This window comes from Neomonachus schauinslandi, chromosome 13 (assembly GCF_002201575.2).
Source record: "Neomonachus schauinslandi chromosome 13, ASM220157v2, whole genome shotgun sequence".
In the NCBI taxonomy this organism is placed as follows: domain Eukaryota; kingdom Metazoa; phylum Chordata; class Mammalia; order Carnivora; family Phocidae; genus Neomonachus; species Neomonachus schauinslandi.
Genome location: NC_058415.1, coordinates 52,207,880 through 52,229,323, shown reverse-complemented (window position 1 = coordinate 52,229,323; position 21,444 = coordinate 52,207,880). Strand labels below are relative to the sequence as shown.

At 37.2% G+C, this 21,444-nt stretch overlaps 1 pseudogene; it reads left to right on the top strand.

Moving 5' to 3' along the window:
- Positions 1 to 20,998, top strand: part of LOC110572660 — a 45,859-nt pseudogene extending 24,861 nt beyond the window's left edge.
- The last annotated feature ends 446 nt before the right edge of the window (positions 20,999 to 21,444 follow it).

The following is a 21,444-nucleotide window of genomic DNA, read 5'->3' as shown; positions in this document are numbered from 1 at the left end:
TACTTTCCTCTTAGGACTGCCTTTGCTGCATCCCTCTTTGCTGCCTTTCCTCTTAGGACTGCCTTTGCTGCATCCCAAAGATTTTGAACAGTTGTGTTTTCATTTTCATTGGTTTCCCTGAATTTTTTTAATTCTTCCTTAATTTCCTGGTTGACCCATTCATTCTTTAGTAGGATGCTCTTTAGCCTCCATGTATTTGCATTCTTTCCAACTTTTTTCTTGTGATTGAGTTCTAGTTTCAAAGCATTGTGGTCTGAAAATAGGCAGGGAATGATCCCAATCTTTTGGTACCGGTTGAGACCTGATTTATGACCTAGGATGTGATCGATTCTGGAGAATGTTCCATGGGCACTAGAGAAGAATGTGTATTCCATTGCTTTGGGATGGAATGTTCTGAATATGTCTGTGAAGTCCATTTGGTCCAGTGTGTCATTTAAAGTCTTTGTTTCCTTGTTGATCTTTTGCTTAGACGATCTGTCCATTTCAGTGAGGGGGGTGTTAAAGTCCCCCAGTATTATTGTATTGTTGTCGATGTGTTTCTTTGCTTTTGTTATTAATTGCCTTATATAATTGGCTGCTCCCATGTTAGGGGCATAGATATTTACAATTGTTAGATCTTCTTGTTGGATAGACCCTTTAAGTAGGATATAGTGTCCTTCCTCATCTCTTATTACAGTCTTTGGTTCAAAATCTAATTTGTCTGATATAAGGATTGCCACCCCAGCTTTCTTTTGGTGTCCATTAGCATGGTAAATTGTTTTCCACACCCTCACTTTCAATCTGGAGGTGTCTGTGGGTCTAAAATGAGTCTCTTGCAGACAGCATATCGGTGGGTCTTGTTTTTTTAATCCAATCTGATAGCCTGTGTCTTTTGATTGGGGCGTTTAGCCCATTTACATTCAGGGTAACTATTGAAAGATAGGAATTTAGTGCCATTGTATTGCCTGTAAGGTGACTGTTACTGTATATTGTCTGTGTTCCTTTCTGGTCTATGTTGCTTTTAGGGTCTCTCTTTGCTTAGAGGACCCCTTTCAAGATTTCCTGTAGGGCTGGTTTCGTGTTTGCAAATTCCTTTAGTTTTTGTTTGTCCTGGAAGTTTTTTATCTCTCCTTCAATTTTCAATGACAGCCTAGCTGGATGTAGTATTCTTGGCTGCATATTTTTCTCATTTAGTGCTCTGAATATATCCTGCCAGTCCTTCCTGGCCTGCCAGGTCTCTTTGGATAGGTCTTTTGCCATTCTAATGTTTCTACCATTGTAGGTTACAGATCTCTTGTCCTGAGCTGCTTTCAGGATTTTCTCTTTGTCTCTGAGACTCGTAAGTTTTACTATTAGATGTCGGGGTGTTGACCTATTTTTATTGATTTTGAGAGGGGTTCTCTGTGCTTCCTGGATTTTCATGCCTGTTTCCTTCCCCAAATTAGGGAAGTTCTCTGCTATAATTTGCTCCATTATACCTTCTGCCCCTCTCTCTCTTTCTTCTTCTTCTGGGGTCCTAATTATTCTAATGTTGTTTCGTCTTATGGTATCGCTTATCTCTCGAATTCTGCCCTTGTGACCCAGTACTTGTTTATCTCTCTTTTTCTCAGCTTCTTTATTTTCCATCATTTGGTCTTCTATATTACTGATTCTCTCTTCTGCCTCATTTATCCTAGCAGTTAGCGCCCCCATTTTTGATTGCACCTCATTAATAGCCTTTTTGATTTCGACTTGGTTAGATTTTAGTTCTTTTACTTCTCCTGAAAGGGTTTCTCTAATAACTTCCATATTTTTTTCAAGCCCAGCTAGTATCTTTAAAGTGATGATTCTGAACTCTAGATCTGACATCGTACTAATGTCCGTATTGAGTAGGTCCCTGGCAGTCGGTACTACCTCTTGTTCTTTTTGTTGAGGTGATTTTTTCCGTCTTGTCATTTTGTGCAGAGGAGAATAGATTAATGAGAGAACAAAATGCTAGCAGAGAAACAATGTCCCCAGAAAATATACTCTAAAGAAATCAGAAAAGACCTGAAGGAGTGGAAAAAGAAACGGAAAGAGAGAAAAAAGAAAAAGAAAAAAAAGAAAAAGATAAAGATAAAAACATACAAAAACAAACAAAACAACAACAACAAAAAAAGCCAGAATGTGATTCAATATGATCAGGCTGGTATATAGATCAGTGCCACACACTAGATTTGGGGTGTATTTTGGTCTGTTAGAAGAAAGTGCCTCCCAAAATTTTAAAGAAAGAAAAACTTATACATATACAAAAATAAGGGTTGATATGATGAAGGGATAGAATATGACTGTAAAGATGGAAATTATAAAAAATTTTATAAAAGGAATTGATAAGAAGTTGTTTGAAAAAAGAAAGAAGAGGATTTAAAAAAAGAAAAAAGAAAAAAAAGGGAGAGAATATGATCTGGCAGGGGAGCAGAAAAAACCATATACTATAGATTTAGGGTATATTTTAATCTGTTAGAAGAAACTATCTCAAAATTTTAAAGAGAGAACAACTTATATATATATGCCAAAAATATGGGTAACTACTATGAAGGGATAGAATATGACTCTAAAAATGAAAAATAAAAATGTTTTTTAAAAAAGGGATTGATAAGATGTTGGTTGAAAAAGGGAAAAAGAAAAATTCAAAAAAAGAAAAGAAAAAAAAAAGTTAAAAAAAAATTAACTTTGAAAGACTAAAGAATCATGGTAAAAAAGCCATGAATTCTATGTGCAGTATTCCCCTAGCGCTGGAGTTCTGCCGTCCTCATTGATAGGTAAACTTGGTCTTGGCTGGCTGTTCTTACTGATCTTCTGGGGGAGGGGCCTGTTGCTGTGGTTTCCAAATGTCTTTGCCGGAGGCAGAATTGCCCCGCCCTTGCCCCCTCCCAGCTAAGTAATCTGCTCGGGTTTGCTCTCCGGGGCTTTTGTTCCCTGCGAGCTTTCCGTACAGCTTTGGAGGCGGAGAGTGAAAATGGCGGCCTCCCAATCTCTGCCCCGGAGGGGCCAAGAACTCGGGGCCCCGCTCCTCAGTGAGCCCCCAGAGAAAAGCCGTCAGTCACTCCCGTCTCCCCGGTCTCCAGCCGCACTCTGTGCTCACCCGGCCTGTGACCGCGCGTTTCTCTCTCTGGCACCGGACCCCAGGTGGAGTCTCCAAACCCAGTAGATCCCTGCGGCGCACTCCCGCGTGGCTCCTCCAGGGGGAGGAAGGTGAGTCTCCCCGGATCTGCCGCTTGTTGGGTCCCTGCTGGAGGAGCAGTGGCCGGACTGTGCCACGGATCACGGTTTATGGCAACCCCGAGCTGAGAGCCGGCGCCTGGGCTCCGCCTCTGCAGCCGGCTTCCCTGCTCCATTACCTGGGAGCTCTGCCACACTCAGGCACCCCCGGTCTTTCTGTGACCCCGAGGGTCCTGAGACCACACTGTCCCGGAGGGTTCCACCCCCCGCTTAGCCACCAGAGTGACGTCCCTCAGCGGAGCAGACTTTTAAAAGTTCTGATTTTGTGCTCCGTGGCTCTATCACTTGCCAGAAGTGGCCGCCGGAGGCCCCTTCCCCACCATCTATCCTCCCGAATATCGCCTCGGATTCACTTCTCCACATGTCCTACTTTCCAGAAAGTGGTCGCTTTTCTGATGAGAGAGTTGTTGCTATTCTTTTCTTCAATCTCCTGTTGAGTTTGTAGTGTTCAGAATGTTTTGATCCCTATCCAGCTGAATTCCTGAGAGGAGACGAAATCCAGGTCTCCTACTCCTCTGCCATCTTGCTCCGCCCCTCTGTACTTTGCCTTTTTAATATGGGAATTTGTTAAAAATGTATTAATAGTTTCTGTATAAGATGGAATCAATGATATATTGTTATTCAGAAACTATTTCTTGAGTACCTCAATGTATCAGGCAGTGTGCAGGCCAGTAGAGATCTAATGATTATGAAGACAGACAGGTTGCTTCCCTGTTGTAGCTTACAATACAGCCCTTTTTCTGCTACACGGAACAGATAATTTGAATGATGAGGTCGAGATCTGTTTATCACAAGTGCATAGAGATAAGAGGTCTTAGTTGAGGCCTTTAGATCCTGGTTTCTCATGAGATTGAGATGCAGCCCAGTTAAATTATCTTTAAAATACTAAGTGAATGCAACAGTGTACATGGCATTAAATTACCCATGACAATTCTAAGAAGTAGCCAAATCAAATTATTGAGATGTTCTAGGGGTGAGCATCCCTGAATTCCTCTTGGCACTTCATCTTTCTTCTTTTCTGCCTTCTACCACCTGGCAGATGGGTTTGCCCCATGAAGAATACATAAAGAATTAAAATATCCACCTGTAATTTCTCTTCTGCCACACAAAAAAGGATGAAAGGCAGGTTTCTGATTGATATCACTTGAAGTCATGCTTGGTCAATGTTGAATAAACTATGTGAGGAACCTGTAGGGTTGGAGGCTAGTAGAATCCTCTGTAACCCCTACCAGAGGAAGCTCAGTCCTTTTGTGTCTGCTCTTCTTGAAGCTGAAGGTAGAGTTGACTCCAGTTGACTTGAAGCCCTGACTTCACCATTAAAATACGTGCCCAGGAAGGTAATTAGACTAACATCATAATGGGAGAAGCATATCACTTTCATTGGCGAAGGCCTCTTCTATGTCCTGTATATTTTTATCATATCCTGGTTTCAACCAGCCTGACAGATTTGAGGTGCAAATTAATTTACATTAACAGTGATTTCACTGATACATGTCTCTGCCCACATAACAAATGAAATCCGGCTGCCTTTTTAAAGCTTACACATTTCATTTGCAAGTCACCTTTTAGCAGCTCACCTGAATTCATAGATATTCATCAGATTTCCATTCACTCATGACCTCCTCTTTGACAAATACTGGAGGCGGAGGTGTTGTTGGAATAAGGTGAAAAGAACTTACCTATTTCCCTTGTACAGAAGCACCACAGGCAGATTTTTTTATGTTCTTCCACTGTAAGGAAATTTTTTTTAAAAAGAACTTCAGAAATTCAAGAAATTTATACCTTTTAGCATTTGTCATTAACTATAACTTTCACTAATTAAATAAAGAGTTCTTGATTTAGACTGCCATAATCAGGACATATTTATTCTGCTGAGAAAACATAAATATTGGCTTTAATTTCTATAATCTGTGATTAAAAACTAATTTCATGGGGCGCCTGGGTAGCTCAGTCAGTTACGTGTCTACTTCGGCTCAGGTCATGATCCTGGAGTCAGGGGATCGAATACCGTTTTGGGCTCCCTGCTTGGCGGGGAGCCTGCTTATCCCTCTCACTCTGTCTGCCGCTCCTCCTACTTGTGCTCTGTCAGTCAAATAAATAAATAAAATCTTTTAAAAATTAAAAAAAATAAAAACTGATTTCATTATTGATATCCTTGTACTTATATCCATCCAAAAGACAAATAGCTTCTGATACAACTTGTTAAAGAATGGAATAGCTATCAAGACATACAGGCTTTCAAGATATCCATGCAGTCTTTTTGACCATACCATAGAAATCTGAAATAATGGCTAAGAGAAGCATTTCCATTCATTATAAGTGACCTGGTCCAGGCATCAGCAAACTAAAGCCAAATCTGGCCCACTGGCTCTTTTTGAATGGCCCATGAGCTCAGAATAATTTTTTATATTTATAAAAAGTGAAAAATAAATTTAAAAGATAAAAATTTTGACATGTAAAAATGATATGGCATTCAAATTTGAGTAACGTTAGTGTCCAGTGTGTCCATCAGAGCTCCACTGTACCCACCCATTTACTTCTTGTCTATGGATTCGTGCAGGCTTAACTGGCAGCACTAAGTAGTTCCAACAGAGATGATCTGGCCCTTCACCAAACACGTGTGCAGATCCTGATTTAAAAAAAATAATTGCCCTCCTTGAAATAGTCTTTTATATGCCATTCTGACTGACAAACCTGTTTTAGGCAGTACTGTGTGCGTTTGGTAAAGTGGATCTTTCTACTAAGTTTCCCTGCCTTCCTGCCTTGTGTAGGCTGGTTCCTCCCTATTTTCCCACCCGTCATCCATCCAGTACCCTCCCATTCCACCACAGATGGGCTAAGGCTTTCCACGCTTGCAGTCAGAGATAAGTGTGAGGACTGAAGAAGGAGCACAGAATTGGGATATGGCTGGCTTTGAAGAAAGAGGAAGAGATCCACAAGCTAAGGAATGTAGGTGACCTCTAGAAACTCAAAAGGCAAGGAAACAGATTCTTCTCTAGAGCTTTCAGAAAGGAACACAGCCCTGTTAACACTTTAATTTTATCCCTGTGAGATAAAGACTTCCAACCGGCCGAACTTTGTAATAAGTTTGTGATGTTTAAGCCACTAAATCTGTGGTACTCTGTTACAACAGCAATAGAAAACTAATTAGATAGATAGATGTAAAATATTATATAATACATGATATTTATCTAGATAGGCATAGATATAGATAGATACTGATGTGAATACAGAAATAGATGTAGACGTTTCAACAGATTGTGTTTTAGTGGAAATTTAATGTTGCCTCTACCATATTTGTGTATAGCTCTAATTTAAAATAAACAGTTTTGTCCTTTTTAAAGCTATTTGACCTTCATCTGGTGATTTTGGGAGGAGGAGGAATAGAGTCTTTTCTCAAAGAACCCTTAATCACACCTTACAATGTAAGAATTTACTCGTGTTATGAGCGATCTGCAGTAGGCATCATAACAGATGCCTAAAGTAGTTTTGTGAGAATATCTTTCTCTCAAACATTTACTCAGTGTCTGACTTTTGATGTGTAATGGGGACTATCTATGTTTATCTTAATATTATTTTACAGTCTTAGAATGGAAAGGCTGAAAATAATGTTGGAGGTCTGCCATCTATGAAAAGGTTAAAAATTGTTCAAGATTTGAGGAAATGATTAATTGACTTACCCATTTTAGAGTTCATAAAAACAGCTTTATCACCCTCTACCTATTTCCTGCAATTTTGTATGTGGCTATGATAATTGGAAAAATGAAATAAATTGCCTTTACTATTTCAGAACAAAGAGGACTAGTTTTGCACTGAGAATGTTCACCTGATAAAGCAATATTCTTGCCTTTATTTATGGCTTCATTTATTCTTGTCTGTTTATATTTTAAAAGCGTATGTGACTATAACTAGCAGTGAATTTTACTATTATTTTAAAAACTTTGTAAATACTGTCTTTTATTTCAAAAATAAAACATACTTGTTTAAAATTCAAACTATTGCAGGATGCCTGGGTGGCTCAGTTGGTTAAGCGTCTGCCTTCAGCTCAGGTCATGATCTCAGGATCCTAGGATCAAGCCCTGTGTTGGGCTCTCTGCTCAGCTGGGAGCCTGCTTCTCCCTCTCCCTCTGCCCCACCCCCTGCTCATGCATGCTCTCTCTCTCTCTCTCAAATAAATAAATAAAATCTTTAAAAAAATAAAATAGTTTTTTTTTAAGTAAAAAAAAAAATTTCAAACTATTGCAAAATCATGTAACTTAAATGAAAGTTTCTTCTCTACTTGACTCTTTCCCTCCTTAGGCACAGTTACTATTAAGACATTACTGCACTTCCTTCCAGACATTTAAAAAATAACAATCTAGAATAGTTATAGGAGTGGTTGGGTTTTTTTGATTAATTTAATAAAGATAATTATTTTAGGGGAGCCTGGGTAGCTCAGTCGGTTAAATGACCCGCTCTTGATTTCAGCTCAGGTCATGATCTCAGGTCTCAGGGTCCTGAGATCAAGCCCTGCATGGGGCCCTGTGCTCAGCAGGGAGTTTGCTTGAGATTCTCTCCTTCTCCCTCTCTGTGTGTCCCTCACCCAACTTGTGTGCACCCGTGCTCTCTCAAATAAATAAAAAGATCTTAAAAAAATTAAAGATAATTATTTTATAATATATTGTTCTACATGTTGCTATTTTCATGTAATAATATATCAAAATACATCTTTCCATGTCAAGTCAGATAGACATATATTAATCGTTTAAAAGGTGCTGCATATTCTCCAGGGTGGACATGCCATACTTTTATCTAGTTACTCCCATACTGAATGACTTATAGAATTTTCTCAGGTTTTCTTTCCCTAATTTAAACTATGTCACATGTGTGCAAGTATTTTTTAAGATAAATCTCCACAAGAAAAACTAATTGGTTGAAAGCATGTACATCTGATATTTTGACAGATTGTATTGCTCTCCAAAGGCTGTCCCAAGTTAAACTCACATAATCAGTGTATGAGACTGTTCGTTATCTAATACCCTCTCCAGCACTATGTACCATCTGTCTTATCATTTCAATCTAATGTGAAAATGGCACTGCATTGTTTTTGTTAGAATTTTGCTAACATAAAAGAAGATGCAATAACTTCTCAAATGTTTATTGGTCATTTGAACTTCTGCTTTCATGAATTGCCTACGTTTATACTTTTTTTTCAAATGGGAAGTCTTAAGGATTTTTTTTTTATTGACTCATATGAACTCTTTATATATTAATTTACTTGTTTGTTGAGCTTAAAATTTTCTCCAGTTATTGCATATCTTGGAATAATGTTTGAGGTATATTTTCCCCCACCACATTATTATCAATATGTCAGTCTTTAATGATTCTGTGTTTTTGCATTCTTTCTAAAAAGAACATTCCCAACCAGAGATTCTAAAATAAACTTTCTCTTTTACTTCCATTTAATATTTTTATAATTTTGTAAAAAAATAGCTCTTTAATCCATCTGGATTTTGAAATATTGTCTTTGCATGGGTATTTTATATGTTTTACATTTCATAAAATTTTAAAAAAATAATGTTTTGAGTTTATAAACATATGTGATTGTATTGAATTTTAAAATAACCTCATAGCTAAATGTAACTATTTTAAGAACATATCTCTGCCCAAATGCCTTACCAAAATTCACCCAAAAAAGAAAATGCTGAGAAAAAAAAAAATACAACATCCCCATTTTTTAAAAGAAATGAATGTGCATGTGAGCTAAATAGCAATGCTTTATAAACTGAATATGCCTATTAACCACCTAAGTTATTATAATTTCTTCCATTTTTTAACGCAAGAAAGGATTTAAATGAAATCTTTTTTTTTTTTTTTTTAAAGATTTATTTATTTATTTGAGAGAGCGAGAATGAGAGAGAGAGAGAGAGAGTACATGAGAGCGGGGAGGGTTAGAGGGAGAAGCAGGTTCCTCGCCGAGCAGGGAGCCCGATGCGGGACTCGATCCAGGGACTCCAGGATCATGACCTGAGCCGAAGGCAGTCGCTTAACCAACTGAGCCACCCAGGCGCCCAGGATTTAAATGAAATCTTGACTGCATCTGTGGTTTGGAAGAAAAGCTGTCTGTGAGAGGTGCTTCTCTCTAGTTAAAATGATAGTTTGTTTTAGCTTAGAGAATGTTGAACAAACTTGATAGTTGTTTCATTTTGAAAAAAGCCTGCCCCCCCCACAATAGTACTAGATCTTTTTTTCTCCAATTTTATTAAGATTTAATTGATATACATCATTTATATGTTTAAGGGGTAAAGCATAATGTGTTTGACTTCCGTGTGTTTGGAAATGATTACCTGTATGAGTTTAGTTAACATCCATCATCACCTTATATAGATACAAGAAAAAGCAAGAAAATAAAAAAATAAATAAAAAATAAAAGAAACACATTTTTTTTTTTTGCTTGCAATGATAACTCTTAGGATTTACTGGCTTAACATTTTTCATATCTCAGAAGCAGCTTAGCGAAGTATTGGACATTCACATGGACCAAAAGAGGCTATTAAACCTCAACAAACCTAGTTCTTAATTCATATATTACAAAAAGTGGAATCTTCTGCTGTTTACTCACATAATACCTGTGTAAACGCATGCAGTGAAGGCCCTCCAGGGGATTTTTCTAATGAAATATTTTAAAAATCAGTTTTGGAAAGAGAGAAAGTGATTTGTTGAAAATTTTAGCCTGGGAAGCATTTCATTACTCTACATTAGAAGAATGAACTTGGAAATGCAACTAGTCTGAAACACTAAATCTTTAAAGCCTCACCAGGATTATGGGAGGCAAAGAAGGGGAAAAAATTATGGAACAATCTTCTCATGGAATGTTAAGAATTGGAAGGGACTATAGAGATTTTCTAAAATATATTTTAAGTTCCAACTCTTCATTTTTTTTTCTGTTTATTCCAGAAAGGAAAAATAATTTTAATTGTAGATTCATAATTAGGACAGACGTTATATAAAATCCATGTTAGTGTGTTCTAAATAAATTATCTTAAAAAATAATTTCATGAAACAGTGCCCATGTTAGAATATCCCCAATCAATTCATAGAACTCATGAGAATATCTGAAAGCTGGTACTAGTTTTTCCTATCTTTCTACAGAATGCTATTAAAAAGTGTAATTAGAACAGTATTACTTCAGTAGTTTGCATATGTAAATCCCAATGCCCAAATTCCTAATTTTGTGTGTGTTTACAGCTTAGATTACTTACTGGATAAATATATGCAAAACGTCTTCATTTGGAATTTTTTTACAACACAATTTTTGACATACCTCCTGCAATGCTACTGAGATGTTTTTTGTCTTTTTTTGCTTTATTTTTAAAATTTTATTTATTTGAGAGAGAGAGACAGAGATAGCCAGAGAAAGAGCACAAGCAGGGAGGAGAGGGAGAAGCAGACTTCCCGCTGAGCAGGGAGCCGACTGGAGCTCATCCCAGGACCTTGGGATCATGACTTGAGCCGAAGGCAGACGCTTAACGACTGAGCCACCCACTCAGGCACCCCTGAGATGCTTTATTTTTATATATTCTGAAATTCATAGACAGCACCAGTGTTTTGACCAAATTAGGGTTATTAAGGTTCCTTCCATTAGATTTGATAGTGGGAGGTGGGAACCTTTTGGTTTCTTTTTCTTTAGAATTGGTAGCTGTCAGGTACAGGGCTGATTAGCCAGTGAGCATCTTTCTGGTCCTGCAGAGAAAGTTTGTCTACAGTATGGGAGAACATAGAGAGTGAGACTCTCCCGGCATACATTAGACTCAAGCCAGTTCTAGCCTTAAACTTCCTGGTTAATGAGCAAATGAAGTCTACCCGTTTACTCTAGGTAGTTTCATTCTATTTTTATCATTTGCAACTGAGAATGCACTGTGGACCCTGTAGATACTCAGACTAAGAAAACAAATATATTTACAAAATACATATAAACACCAGTGTATTGCAATAGGAGAAAGCGAATGCATGAGTGAAGGTGCAAATGTTGATCCCTCCACATTATACAGCCCTCACTTTTCCTTCATGATGACTTGTCTGGTAAGGAACAGTGCAGGACTGAATAAAGGTGTCACTATCAATCAGTGTTTCAAGATTAGTAAAGCTTAATAATTTTATTGTTTTTCAAATAGAACATCAGTGTTTTCCTTTGTGCACACAAATGGGTCATTTTGTGCTTATCCAACTTTGAGAACCATTATTTGATAACATAGTTCCTTAGAATCTCAAAATAAATAAATCTCTGTTTTATTTACCAGGATGGAGGGTTTCACTTAACATTTCCTTTGAATATTCCAAAACCTTTACTGGATTTTTAAAATTGATTTCCCCTAAATGTGTTCCAGTTCTCCATTGGAGCAAATAAGAAGCTCCTAATAATAGAGTGTAAATACATTTATGTGAAATGTCCCAATTCGTATATTGTTCTTTTGTAAAAACAACAAACAGCTTCTCAGAACAAAATGGTTTGTTGCACAATTTGATAAAAATCATTGAAGATTTCTATAATGCACCTATCCTGTTTACTTATTTTATAACTCAATTTTATGTAAGTGTATGCACAGTACTGTCACAGGGGTGTTTGCTGTGAAGAGGATATTTGAAACGTTGATGAGAGTTAGTTGCCAAAGCATCAGTAAAGAGTAAATTTTTCTTTGTCCTTTCATGCTAGCTTGGGTGCAAAGTATGCCTTGTTTAAGAATAACTTTAATTTTACCTGATCTTCCACATCTAGGAAAATTGAGGTCAATTGATTATTTCACGACAAACAAATGACCTTTAATAAAATGAGAATTTCCCTCACTATCAATGACTTTCAAATGATCCACTGGTGCAGGATAAAATAAAAGATGAGAAATAGCCTTGTATTGACAGACCACATTAATAATGGTATGATATCGGTATTGATTTCTTCACCCTTTCTTCTATAGTAAAGTAGCTTTAAAGAGCTCACTCCCCAGAAAGTAAGCATCCTTCATTTTCTCCACAGTGACTGTTCTGTCGTTATAGCTACTGCTTTGCACATGTCCATTATAAAACTCAAAATCCTGAAATCCCAAAGCCTTAGCTGGTGTCAACGTAGAAGACATATCAAAGTTTTTTCTCATCCCTAGTATCTTAGTAGAGAATAACCATAAAACCTTAGAATGATTCCTGGATTCTTAATCTAGAAGTGATTATTAAAATATAAGCATCCTTGAAATGCAATGTGAAACAAATTGGTGCTGTTAATAGCTTTAAAAGATTGGTTATTTCATCAGATTATAATGTCACCCTAGTGTAATTGTTCCCTGAGACATAAGAAGCAGAAGGAAGGAATGAGCTCTAAATGGTGGCCTCAGCTACTTCAGGATTGGCAAATGTTTTCTATAAAAGTCCAGGTAGCAAATTTGAGGGCTATAGGTCTCTGGAGCAACTACTCAACAATACATACATGAATGGATGTGACTGTGTACCAATAAAACTTTATTTACAAAAAGAGGTAGTGGGTTGGATTTGGCCATAACCTGTAGTTTGTCCACCCCTGAGTGCTCCTTAGGAGGGTGTTCCAGGCTCCATTCCAGGTGATGAAAGGACAGCCTGTAGGGAGGGAGAGGCTGGCCTGGCTACCAAGCCTCAGAGATTGTTATTCACCCAAAAGCTCTCTTCCTTTGTTGCTTGGTATCGCAAGACAAAAACTCAGAGCCTTGACTTCCAGGACTTTATATTTTAGGAGTAGATATACAACATAATATAAATAACTACATTAAAAGGCAGGAAGTAAATTCTGCCATGAAAGAGATAAAAAAAGAGTAAGAGGCAAAGATCCACTAAGCAGGGGGTTAACAGTTGAGTCCCTCCCTAACTTGTCAAAGAAAAATGGAGCCTATGTAGTTTAATGCAGCATGTTCCAACAGAAATATAGTGAAGCCACAGATAAGAACCCCGTATGTAATTTAAAATTTCTAATAACCCCACCGGAAAGAAGGAAAAAAAAGCAGGTGAAAGCAAATTTAATACTATATTTTATTTAAACCAGTATAGCCAAAATACTATCATTTCAATATGTAATCAGTATAAAAATTATTTACTAGATTTTTTCATACTAATTCTTGAAATCCAGTATGCATTTTGTACTTACAGCTCATCTCAATTTAAAGAAGCTACGTTTCAACATCTTAACTGACATGTGTGGCAGGTAGCTATCATATTGTGTAGGTGCAAGCTTAGTGGCCAAGAACATGGCTTTGGATTCAGACATTCCTCACTTTGGGTGCTTAATTCCATGATTTATTTAGTGTATTTGTATCTCAGTCCCCTCATATATAAAATGGGGACAAAAATAGTGATTACCTACATGTTTTAAAAAGTACGTAGCACAGCGTCTGGCACATCTAAAATGCCTAAGTGATACTTAATATTACTTACAACAAGTGATACTTTTCCTCTCAGTTGTGCATATTAGGATTCTTTGTATATACATACACCCATTGGTTCATTAAAATTGTAAATATGACAGATATATATATACATACTGTATATAGTATACAAGCTAGATGCATTCAAGCATTTTAGAGATGCTTGTTTCAAAGAAATATTTCTCTATGGATGCTCACTCCAGATTAACTTTGTAGCAAAAGTACAATAGTCACTGATACTGGATTTCAGAAGAAATTGTTTGCTTCTAAGTGCTACCATTGTTAAATAAAAATGCTTCCTACACTTTTTAATCTTTTGAAAATAAGCTAAATGTTAAAACCATGGTGTCCTTTATAATTAACTATTGAAAAACACGTGATTAGGAATGTAAAATGTCATTGTTTCTAATCTTAATTTAAAATAAAATGTCATTTTGACCTTCAGGAGATTCATCTCCCTGAAAGATAATCTAAATTGAACTGGAGCACCTATAAAGAACAAAGATTAGGTTTCCCTAACTCACAAGAAACACGGTTGTTAGAATGCAGTTACTTTACAGGGTATTTATTTATTTATTTATTTGAGAGAGAGAAAGAGAGAACACAAGCAAGGGGAGGGGCAGAGGGAGAAGCAGGCTCCCCGCAGAGCAGGGAGCCCACTCGGGGCTCAATCCCAGGACCCCTAGAACACCACCTCACCAGAAGGCAGACGCTTAACCTACTGAGCCACCCAGGCACCCCTAGAGGGTACTTTTGTATTTGAAGATTATGTAGCCACTTTATATCTTTGATGCCCTCCTTTTTGGTATTTGGTTTCTTACTCTTGCCTAATACTATAATGCTTGGCCATACGTTTTGAATGATTGAGCTTTGTAGTGACCAGAATGAGTTTGAATATCACTTTGTTAAACAGGCTATTCTGCCACTTGGAGTTTAGTTAGTTGCATATAGAAAGTCATATTGGAAGAGGCCATACAGAACTTGAATGGTTTAATATTCAGAAATGAAAGTGTTGAGGGTGAAGACTCAAAGAGATGAAATTCAAGGGGAAAAAAAAAAGATTAAAAAGAGTAAAAGGGAAGGGTGTGCCTGGGTGGCTCAGTCATTTAAGCGTCTGCCTTCAGCTCAGGTCATGATCTCAGGGTCCTGGGATGGAGCCCCGCCTTGGGCTCTGTGCTCAACAGGGAGTCTGCGTCTCCCTCTCCCTCTGCCCCTCCCCCCCACTTGAGCGCTCTGTCTCTCAAATAAATAAATAAAATCTTTTTAAAAAAATCATAAAATGGCAAGTGAAGAAAATAGAAGAAAGAATTCAAACCCAAAGCCTTGCTAGGTGTGCGTGATTCTAAACAAACAGTCTCTGTTACACTCAGTATTTCAATAAAATTATATAGAGCAGGACTTTTCAGCTTTGCTGTTGGGAACATTGCTAGGGCACATCAAAAACACCAGAAACTCTGCCAAAGAACAAGTTCAAATAACATTGTCCTGTCTTATCTGAGTCTGGCTCAAAATTACCGGCATATCTGCCGCAAGTAAGGAAATATCTGGGTTAGTGAAGGCAATCTTGTGATACCAGAATTCCATCTTTCATGAGTTTTGCTTTTTTATTTTTCCCGAAGAAGACAGCTGTGGAAAAGAATGCAAAATTTATCATCAGGCACTTCACATGTGGCATTATGAATTGTATCCTTAAGAAATAATTGACATGCTAGAGTATATTTCCTCCTTGGTCCAGTGGGTTATTTATATTAATGCGGTTGTAACTTCTAGTATTTTGTAGACATCAATGCAGAAGTGACTATGATTCTTAGATATTTTTGACAATTATTTCACATTTATGTATTTATCCATTCAGACAACTTTTATTCATTCAACTAAAAATACTGATTGAGTGCCAACTGCCAACTGTAACTAACGAGTTTAGATACTATAGAGACAAAACAAAGACAAAGACACTTAATTCTTTTTGCAGAATATCCACCAGCTTGCAAATGTCTATATATTATTACTGAATGTTACTTAAAATACCAGTCATCGTTTTCTCTAATTGCGTTAGACTTTCATTGTGAGCTGGCTGTAGTGCAGATAGTGTTTAAAATCTTTTTACAGGTTATGCAAAACATGGTATCCCGTCTTGTTTTTTGGTATCCTGTATTTTCATTTTAATCACATATTTATAAAATTGGAAACTTTGATTTAATAGTGTGAGTCAGAAAACTCCCATGTCTAGCTTTGTTTTTAAGGGAATTGTTGGCTACTGGATAATTTCTTCATGTGAAATTGTGCTGGACCTCAATTGTGAAAGAATAACTAGTTTCTCTGGTGTATGTACTTGTCTTTATTTGCATTTATGAAGCAGAAAACTAGATCATACTTTGCCATATTTGGCTCTCAGCTGTGGAACTCTGATCAGCAAACCTTTTAATCATGCCAGATTATGTGATTGTTTTGTGACACAGATGTACAGTCACCAGGGATTAGAGTTTGTTGTTTTAAAATTGTCATTTCAGCAGTCTGTGTGCAGATACAGGATTGCCTTCAAAAATCTAAATATGGATCTTTCTGAAAATACAGACAAATACATTAGAAAAGGAAGACTTTATGTATTTTTTCCATACAACTCCCTAGAATCCCAACATAAATAAATAAATAAACTAAACCTAAAATATTTATAAGTTTGCTTTTACTGGATTTATTTACTCTTCTCTGTAAAATTATAACCTCTAAGTACGGACACATTTTAAATATACAGGCAATTGAAAGAATAATCACTCACTTTAATGTATACATGGTTAAACTATTAGAAAAAAATGACTATATTATAAGCTTACAACTTGATATATTTATGGATAATCTCAGAAATGTAATGAAAACATATTATATTGTGCCTGAAAGTACATTAGGCTCTTGGTAAGTGACTCTACCCCTTCGGGGTCCTTGTCATTAACAGCCAAACGTAATTTTGGCTAAATCCATTCAAGATTTTGTTTTTAGCTAACATTTATTTATTATTTCTTGTTTGCCAGATTCTGGGTCTTTTAGATACTGTCTTATTTTTGACACTTCATTGTGGGATTTTAGAGGGAGATGTATGGGGTTGATTGAATTGGGATATAAAGAAGCCATTCATATCAGCAAGGTAAACTGAGGACACACACCAAGATAATATAGGTATCCAGTGGCAGCAGAGATAGGACTAGAACCTATAATTCCTAAATCCTATGGTCTTTCTACTGTACCCACTTTGTTATTTTGACCCTCAAAGTAGGGATGAGCACTGAAATTAACTCAGGCTCCTCGGTATGAACCTAAATGACTTTATTGCACATAGACCTCTGTGTGATAACTGATAACTTCTTGACCTAAAAGAATGGTAGGGACAATAAATGTTTCAGGCATGCAGAGATGGATGTAGTTGATGGTCTAACCAGAGTCCCTTAGATCCCTTTTATTGGTGCTGTGGTCCCATCCTCCTGCTTCTGTGTGCTATGCTGTGAATAGTTTATATATTTGAATTGTTTTCCCTTTGGACTTCTGGAACACAGGATACTTCCTCCTTCCACAACTCACCCTCTATGGCCTTACACCAATAAATAACCAACGAAGGAACACAAAAGCAGAGGTTACTGAACTTTAGATAGGACAAACTCTGAGGGGTGATATATTCTGCTTAGCTTCTTGAGGGGTAAGGCTAAAGCTGACATTTTACCTGAAATTGCACCTTTGCTTGGTTTCTTACACTTTTTGTTTTACTTATTCATGCCCTTGCTCATTCTCCTCCCCTCAAAAAACTTCTTAATAAGTTATTTGCACTTGAATCCTTACTTTGGAATTGGTTTCTCGAGAATGTGAACTGAGAAAAATGTTTTGCCTTTGAAGTCGTTCTACCTGAGTTTTATACCTTATTTGTCTCTTTCTACACTGTCAGCTGTTATTCTTTGCTACTCTCTTTATTTATTTATTATTTTATTTTTTTAAAGTAATCTCTACACCCAACATGGGGCTCAAACTCATGACCCCCGAGATCAAGAATCCTATATTCTACCGACTGAGCCAACCGGGCACCACCTTATTCTTTGCTACTCTCAATATGCCCTTTTCCACTAGCCTTATATAAAACATTCTAGGTTCTAAAATTTGGCTGCTTCTGATGTGTTATCGATTAGACAAAGCAGACTTGATAGATTTATGTGTAAAGTTAGAATGTGCAGCTATGAGGACTTGGGTTTTCTATAGATACTTCTGTCTCTGTTAGTTTTCTCTTTCACAGTTTTTCTGAGAAGTGACTTCCAAATAAACAAGGGCTACATGAAGCAGGTAAAGAACATGAGATGGTCTAATAAAGCACCAAGTTATGCAGTACAAAAAGAGAAGCAAGCGAACACCATAATCAGATGCTAATTGTGCTGCACATTCGGATTGAGCGACACTGGTCAAAGAGCAAACATATCAGGCCCTATTCACCCTGACACTCTCCCTTCCTCCAGGCCCATCAGCAGGCCATTCATGTGAATCAACACATTCTCCATCAAGTGATCACAGAAGTAAATCAACTCGGTCAGAACGTCTAGGATCTCAGGATTTGTGGGCACCTGGCTACTTATTGGGTTGAGACATCTCTCTCTTCTGGGAGTCAGCTTAAATATGAAGAGTTTGATCATGTAGGACACACTTGGCAATATCTCTTTGGGTATCTTTTCACATTGTGTTGTGGCCGGAAAACATGATTGTATAGCAAACCTTGGCTTTCTACTCTGCCAGCTTTCTGAGGCCTGCTGTAAAGGTCGTTCAGTGCAGTAGGAAAAATATGAAAGTGCCCCTCCCACACCATCTCAGGTGCTTTCATGCCCATATAAATTAAATGTAGTCAGTAATGCCCTGCTGGGTGTGTCATGGACAATACTATTTATAATTTCCTTTTCCACAAAGCTCAATAGGCTCCAAGGGATCTATCTGCAGGGAACAAACATGTTCTACTTTAGAGCCAAAATGATTCATCCTTATTTTTTGTTCTTTAAAAAAATTTTTTTGCTATTTCCGTTATGGTAATCCATGGATTGAGGATCCACTGTGTGAACTATGTGGCCTGAGAGCCTTATCTTTATCTATAAAATTCTTCCTTGTTACCTACAGTGTGTAAATTAGTGGTATAAACAAGACTTGGGGAGGATATCGTTAAACTAGTTAAGTGAACAGGCAGCTCTAGTACCCTTAAGCACTTCAAAAGCATGTATTTATCCACAAATAGCTACTATGCTAATTACTGCTTGTTATTATTTAGGTCATTAAATCTACTTCCCTAGAGAACTGCACTAGACAGCTCTTTGTTTTGCAGCCCACTTTGACCTACTGTATACTGTTAAATGGAGTCAAACTCTGTTTCTCAAGAAACACTATTTGCTGACTCTATTTAGTAATTCAGACTGGCCTTCCCCGACACGGTTTTTATCGTGCTTCAGTTACATCCATGTGACTGAGGAGTTGGAGGCTGCTGGTGCTCATTCTAATGGTGCTTATGACACTTTCAAAATCATAAACATGTTGCTTTTTTTAGCTTCAGAAAATAGTCTTGCATCTTTACTATATATTGTGGATTCATTGGTATAAACATATTAACGATGAAACAATGTAAATGATAACTTGTCTTGATTGTGATATTGCCATATCAAAATGGTGAAAACAAAAATAGTCTCATGCCTTGCTGACTCTGTCCTCATTACCGGGAGAAGCACAAGCAAACAGAGAAAAAGCCCCGTAAACCATTATTTCTGTTACGTGTTTTGAAGAAACCTGCTTTGCTGAAATTAATCACCTTTAAACTATAAGCTGATTCTGCATTCCATAGCGTTTTCTTGGAAAACTAAGCAACAGTGATATTCTTCTCATTGAATGACCATCTTTTTTTAACAGCAGGGGTATAGTGGAATTGAAGGTAGCTCTTTATAATAGAATCTAATGATAATTCATAGCTGTAAACATTTGGACATTTCAAAACATTTTGTGTTAATTTAATTTATTATGAATGAGTATAATACACTATTTTAGGAAAGAAATTTGTTCCAGCCCAGTGCTGGTACTCTTCAGGTCACTGGACCATAAAACTTAGCTAACACATACAAGTTTCCCTTGTTACTTTGGCTACCAGGAACCTCAGAGATAATCCTGGGCTTAATTGCTGAAATTATCCTTATCTGTAAATCACTTAGTCTTATTTTAATGGTCCAGTTAAATATGCCTTTTTGTAATTAATCAAAGCAAATGCATTTGGGACTAATCATAAAATAAACAATAGACAATATAATTGTGGCCTGTCAGATAAAAAGGAAAAAGATTAATAAAGTTCTTTACAGAAAATGGTTTAAACAAGAGGTTTCCTTCATTATCCAAATCTAATTTACTTCTGAGAACACATTGCATATTTCACTATTCAAAACAGTGAAAAAACAAAAACTTGTCCCCCATTCATACAAAAACACCAATTTTTTTTTCTAATTTGATTAAAATATTTTCAAACAGATGATGGGAGATTTTTATACAATGCAAAGCATTTAAAACACCAGTAGCCTAAGTATGTAATACTAATGAATTCACTGATGGTATGTTTTTATGCAATTTGCAATAATACTGTTCAGTATTAGATATAGATTATACTTCAACACATAAGCAATGTGTTCTAAGATATAAATAAACAATCCAGGAATCACTTAGGTGAAATATTCAACTGTCTTTGTGATAAAGCAGTCTCATTTCCCCAGAGGCAGAAGGAGATGGGGGGCAGAGGCCAAGGTTAAGGGGCTCATGGGTGAATGCCAGGCAGGCCTACAAAACAAAGGTACTTATGAGCTTTGCTGCAGAGATCCTGCTACCATCTTTTCCAAGGAAGAACAAAAACTCATAGCAACTTTGAATAAGCCAGCTGTGCAGTTTCTGTATAACAGAAGTAACAAAACTTAATATACCAACATATCTGACAAGGATTTGTTGAAAAACTTAACTGCTTGACAAGCTGTCCCTGAGTTTTAATGGAAGGGTCCTATTCATAAAAAGATGGCTACTGGGGACAAATTTTGCTCTTGATCCTTTTAGGACGAAGAGCTTGAAGATTGCTGATTTTGTTGTAATTCCATCATCTACACCACTGTGAAGACACAGACCAAGGTAGAATTCCCTGAAGCCTGAATTTATAAAGAGAGACTGAATATTTTGCTGAATGAATTCTAGGATGGCCAGGGATGGAATTATGCCCTCGTGGAGGCCACAGACAGGGCAGCCAGAGGCTCCACCATCTGGAAGAGGATGAGGACTGGAGTGGCTTGTATCTACATCACGCACCTGGCCACTGGGCTAATCTCCACCACTGAACTGGCAAGCAGACCTGAGCTGTCCTCCTTGCAGCCCAGCTTCTCTGCTGTGTTCCTGGCAAGCTCCCAGGCACCTTCTATTTTTCACTGAGTCTAGAAACCATCTTTTTAAAAATAAGTCAGCATATGATGGTGCTCTTTTTTTTATGCAGTGAATTAGTTCTGTCTCTCCCCAAGCGACTGTGTTCACTTATTGATGTATAAGTCCATCTAAGTTCTCTTTTCCCACGTGAGAATACTCAGAGCCAGGATATTTTAGTTCTCAGAGGAAAACATACAAATGAGTGTAAGCTGTATAAATGACCTTTTGTTGCAATGTTTTTCTGATGTTTACCACCTATTCAGGCTTCTTTTGGGGAGTTCCCTTTGGAGTTAAGTGCAGTAACTCCCAGAAGGATTCTGAAGTTGTTGGTTGGTGTCTACACAGCACCTACCCATTCATTCCT